Source organism: Chiroxiphia lanceolata, chromosome 3, assembly GCF_009829145.1.
Source record: "Chiroxiphia lanceolata isolate bChiLan1 chromosome 3, bChiLan1.pri, whole genome shotgun sequence".
In the NCBI taxonomy this organism is placed as follows: Eukaryota; Metazoa; Chordata; class Aves; order Passeriformes; family Pipridae; genus Chiroxiphia; species Chiroxiphia lanceolata.
Genome location: NC_045639.1, coordinates 73,819,870 through 73,826,214, shown reverse-complemented (window position 1 = coordinate 73,826,214; position 6,345 = coordinate 73,819,870).

Genomic DNA, 6,345 nt, shown 5'->3' with positions numbered 1-6,345 from the left:
AGAAGCTGGGTTTATAAGGTCTGATATCAAGATTGCAATTACAGCACTGAATCAACCTGGAATCAGTTTAACAGGAAAAGGAGAGGGAATACAGTCTTTGTGAGTGTCTGAGATTATTACAGCTTTAAAGATATTCTTTAGACTATGAAAACCCTGTCAACACTGCAGTAAACCTAAATATTAACCAATATTAACTATGTTAGTGAAGATGTAAATTGAAAATAAAATTGGCAACAATGATATAAAGAGTTTTGGGATTAAATATTTATGTTGTGTATGGAACCCAACCCCTATATATTTTAGAGAATATATAACAGACATGACATTTTTCCTTACTGCGTCCTCCCCTCCATTTTCCTTGCCTATCATTGTCACCAGAACCTTAGACAAGGAAGATGTGGCAGAACTTGCTTAATTTTTTGTCTATTGCAGTATTCCAGTGTGTGTTCCATTGTATGTAAAAGTATCGTTGAAAGAATAATTAAACAGTCAGAGCAAGACACAAGTTTGCTAAAAGGTTTTATTTACTTTTGTGTGCAGCGTATAAATGCACATACGTTTAGACCAAAGAAATTTGAAGGACCTATTTTCTAATTATTCCACTTACATTCAATTATGCCTTTTCTGGACTTCACCAAAACAATTACCATCACCCAGAGAGCAGCCTTTTAGGTAACTACACAAAAGAGCATATTATTATCATTTGCTGTTAACAGAGGCAAGCCGAGAAAACTGCTACAAAAATAGCAGCAACCTGCTCTTGTGACTTTGTGTGTGAAGGTACTGCTTAAAGGCTACCTTCTGTGAAGGTTATGTGCTGATAAAGTTCCAGATCATCAGGAAAGTAAGGGAAAAAATTACTCAGCTAATGGTTACACTTGGATATTCTGAAAAATCAGACAGACGTACATGCAAAATAAATGGAGAGTGCCACGAGGCAAGCTGAAATCTTGTGAGGTTTTGTCTCCTTGATACCATGAACCAGTCAGTGACTTTACATGACATACACAGCCCACTGAACCTATGAAACTAAAACTTCAGCCTCATTAATTATGGTTCTAAAGCTGCAATGTGTTAAACAAGAGAGAACATGACGTACAATGTGACATCCCCTTTGTTCCAGTTTCCTTTCACTTTGAAATAAAGGAAAGGCAGTCTGAATGGCATATAACACATGTGTGGTAGTTTAGACTGTTCTAAGATGCATCCTCTCTGAGGATGAATAATATGTACTGATGTTTACAAACTGCTCATGACAGCTATACCATAACACACAACTTTTTTTTTTTTTGCTTGTGCTTCTGTAGCTTCTCTGTACAGACCTGAAGGACTAACCTACTGACCAATCTGACTCTCCACGTGCTTTTTCATAATATAAATGCAATAAGGTAACTAAAATATGTTGATATTTGTGCATCTGATGTGCTGCAAGAAACAGTGAAAACTGATACCTGTAGCAAAGAGTTTTAATTAGAACATTTGGTTCTTTGGAACTGCACATTTTCGCTCTCAGGATCAAGCATTGGGTCCAATGACCCAACTGGGAATGTTGCGTTTTGCTTCAGTCACTGTAACTCTCAATGATGCGGCACAGGAAGATAAAAATAAAGGATATATTTTAAGTCTTCCTTTAACAGGAAAAAGACACAGAATATCTCTGTCTATTGATTAGGTAGCTGTAGAAAGACTGTAGAAAGATAATTTCACCTACATGTCAAAATACATCTGCTTTCAGTAAAGGCATACTAAACAAAAGAAATATTCTTATGGCTTGGAGTTAGGGTTTTTTTGTGGTTTTGTTTATTTGGTTGGTTTTTTGTTTGTTTATTAATAAAAGGCTTTATTTTGAAGTATAAAACAGAGTGAAAGGTGGTCTCTTAATGGCTTTCTTCATAACAACTTTGCCTGTGGCTAATCATGCTGCCCTATACTCAAAATCACTGTCAGGTGGTATAGACCCGCCTACTTTGTTTCACTTGAGTGTCACACATCCTGTCCCCCTACAGAGTGTATCCCTCTCAGAGGCACTACATTTCTGAGATATGAGCCAGCCAGAGAAGGGCTCTCTTTCTGCAATAATTCCAGCTCTCCTTTCTGGCACAAGAATAACTAAGGTAATCCTGTGATGCAGATATATTTCCTGGGGCTATAGGAGCTCTATTAGCTTTCTGGTGATGCAGGTGGGAGAATACCTATCTTTGAACAGTCTGTGATCTCAGTTCTCATCTGCATCTGCTCTCTGGTTAGAGGAGAAACAGAAGCGAGGTCTAGCAGGAGATGAAGGAAGAGGAAGTCCATTCACAAAGATCTCCTTTTACCTACAGTCAGAGTTACATTTTATACAAGGTTTACAGAACTCTTGCAGATGAAGAGAAAATAAATTACCTTTTCTATTTCATGTATCTGGAACCATAATTTGAGATGTTCTGAAAAATCTTTGAAGCATAAGTGAAAGTCTAAATCTTAATATTGAAATTTAATCTCTGACAGAGAACTTTAGGAAGTTCTATGCATTTTCCACATTCCAAGTACTGTAACATGTTAATTTGTGTTAGTGCTGGAACAAAGAACTGGCCATGTTTATAAACCTAATATATAATCTTGACACAATTGAAATTATCTGTGACTTATAACAAGAGTTTTCCTCTGTACATGTAACAGGATTGAAGGTCTACAAACATCAGAAACATTGACTACCTTCTTTCTAATTGTATGTTAAATAGAATGCGAGTAATTTTCCATGAGAAAAGAGAAGATCAATCAATCAATCAAGCAAGCAAGCAAGCAAGCAAACAAACAAAAAGACTAATGACAAGGTATAATAAGGCTACTGCTCCACAGTATAGGGAGAAAAGGTAACCATGAAGACTGTAATGCAATCACTTTTAGTTTATATCTAGAACTGAAGTGAGACCTAAGGACACAGAATTTCAGCAGAAAAAATTTTGGAAGTATGCAGGAAATGACGGGTGAAATTGAATGATTTTGAGTAATGGAGAGAAAATTGAAGTGTTTAGAGATAAATTGCTTAGGCACAGAGATTATGCATGCCACCTAGTAATAAGTATAGTCAGAGGTGGGTATTATTCTGTGGGGGTTTTTGTTTGTTTGTTTGTTTGTTTTGGGGGGGTGGGTTGATGGTTTTGTTTTGTTTTAAGCCAATATAGATGAACAGGGAAATGAAAAAAATGACCAGCAGTAAGAAAAATGCACACAGTATGGTAAAGAAAATAAAAGAAACTCTTCAAACGCTGGGAAATTGCTTCAGAAAAGAATAGCAGATAGGACAGATATTGAACTGAAACTGAGAGTTTTATATATTTGAATTGCCTTAGTATAGCATTCATATGGTTTTACCTGAATATGAATGCTCTAGTGAATAATTGCTACTATGTTGCAAAAAATATTGCAATAGCCTGTGTTACCATTCTGGGGATTTCTAGGCATTGAAATCAGAATGATTTCATTTAGTTGCTAAAGAGCTGATTTCAGTATTTTCAAGGCTGTTGGTAAACAGTCCTGGTAAACAGCACTATTTTACACTCCCAAGAGATAATACAACTCCTGAATTTCTCAGTGTACAGACACAAGACTACATAATCTTTCTTTTCCTTTTTCTTCCTCTTTCATTTGAATGAAAAATCTTGATTTTTAATTTTTTTTCCCCTTTAGAGCTTCAGCTGAGTGAAAAAGGGATGAGACAGAAGAGGCTGAAGGGTGCTGCCTTCAAGTTGCACTGCTTTTGCTATCTAAACTGTCCCACATTCAGGGATTAAGTGTGTCTTTGTCTTATATCTTTAAATCAGAAATTTAGAAACAGAATTCAGTAAGTAAAAGAGTGTGTTAAATTCAGAGGTTTCATATGGGACATTCGTATTAAATGCCTATAATCATAATCTGTTTTATATGTATCCCTTTAGCTATGATGGGGTCATATTCTCTGATTCTTTCTCTGGGATCAAAGAATTTTCTTCTCCTTAGTTCATTTAGATAAATTACATTTCCATTTTCCCCCCTATTCTTTTTTATATTGATATATGGATGGTTTTGGCTTGTTCATTGGAACATGAATTACTTGTAAAGAACTTTATCCTGATTCAACAATGAAACTTAGCTGATGAATTATTATCTCACAAGATCAGTGATGCTACTGATGTTGTATATTTCTTTAGGAAGGATTTCTTTTCAACTAAAATCACATTACAGCACTAATGATAGCCACTCCTGAACTAGTCACCTGATCCTCTTATGAAATAAATTTTCCATAGAAGTACTAGGGCTTTAAAGGGAGGCTAAATTTATTAGTTCACACAAAGCTCTCTACACACTGCCAGTGACAACAGCTGATCACCAGGTGCCTCTCATAGTGATCCTTCACTTTTCTTGATGATGCATGCGAAGAGCATATGAACCATGCTGTTGAACAAAGAGCAAGACATAAAAAGCAAAGAAAGAAAAAAAACTATTCTCAAGTCAATGTAATAGATATAGTAAATGACAGGGTAGGAAAATGCAGAAAGCAGTATGATACAGGAAGATACTTAACACTTAAAAAAAACCCCAAAACAAATATAATTTGATTAAAAAGTTAATTTCTCAGTTTTGTGTGCAAAAGTTAAAAAAAAATGTTCCCGATTGCTGAAGAACTGTACTGAGATGATGAATTGTATTATTTCGGAGCTATTATACATCTCTTTTCTGAGACATTTACGTAAAGGACAGTTTTAGATTTTAAGGAGTTTCATGTTATTCCCTGTCTTGTGAACAAGTGTGATATCATCAGGTACAGTAACTGCTCAAGAACATTGGAAATTCTAGTACTGGGTAAGAGTTTAGCACATTTCAAAACCTGTCATGAGGCGTGTTTGATAGTTTTTCTCACAAATTGGTGACCAATATTTTTTTTAAGAATCCTGATGGTTGCTTATATGACTGACATGTCCAGAGCTAAGTATTACTTCACTACTCAAAATATTAAAAAAAAAAACACCTGTACAAACAATATTTTGCACAGTGTAATGAATTTCATTTTAGACATCTAATTAACACTTAAAGTCCTCACGGAATTTTGTTCCTTTTTTATTTTATTAGAGTGTATTGTAGGCTTTATAAATAGAGGTTTTGTTTCCAAATATTTCAAAACAGTTGAGTAAGATTAAATCCTTTGACTCGATTCACACCAGTAAATTAAAAAGGTGATTTCCAGACCAACTAGAACGTAAAGCTCCCTGGCTCCTTGTAGTGTTTCAGGTGGGCTTTTAACATGCTCCTCCACAGCCCAAATCCTGGTCTTGGTTCAGGACCGAGGACAAGGTGGTTTTGGCACAAGGTGATTTGGATGGGCTATCTTTCTTTAATGGGAAAGAGAAAGAGCTTTCTGGGATCGATGGCCTTAGCGCCATGACCTGTCTCATCACATTTAATTTACCAGTATACAAAGAGACTTGGGGACTAACTGCATTAATTAAAGTGATGTGCAGCTTTGCATTATACAATATTATTCACTGTGGAGTGAGCATGCAAGTTAATGTTGTAATACAGCCATCTGAACCTTGAAACACTGATAGACTTAGAATAAAATCTGGAAAACTGTCAATATTCCTAATACATTCATTGCATCCTGTTCTATTAGTTGTGGTCTGAACATGGATATTCTTACACAGAAAGAAAAAGCACAGACCAGATAGTCAGTTCGCTTCCATGCTTTTCCCTTAATCTAAGAAGCAATGCACATACCCCTTCGCACTGAAGATTTGAGTTGTCCTAGACAAGTATAGCCATGAGGTATAGGTAACTTTGGGTTGGAGTTCTCTCAGGCTATTGAGATTTTTCAGTTCAAGCTACCATAACAGTAATAACTACTGAATGCCCTGCTTACTGACTCCCACTTTCGAATGCTGTCTGATGAGGCAAGAGAAATGACAGAAGTAAAAGAGAAAAAGTGAAAATTTCTGACATAATTAAGTGATACTTTTAATGGATAAAGTGATGCAGAAAAGATGACATGGGTTTTTACAAATATTTTTGAAATTACCTGTCAAATATCTAGACCTATAAACAGAAAAATATTAATTCCAAGTTTTCTAGTGCTGCTGTTGTTGAAGATATTGGGTAGAGAGAATATGAATATAGACTGTGTCGTAAATTTACAAAGGGTGAAGGTAAAACTGAATAACGACTGCTGGATTTGTCTGTCTAAGAGACTATGCACTGTTATTAATGCAACTCCTACTAGTTGAAGCTTCACTAAAAGTCAGAGGAACATAGGATGCTAGGCAAATCGTTCTAATGGATACAGGGTGACAAAATTTATTACAAAGTCAGACATCAGAAGGAATGTAGCCA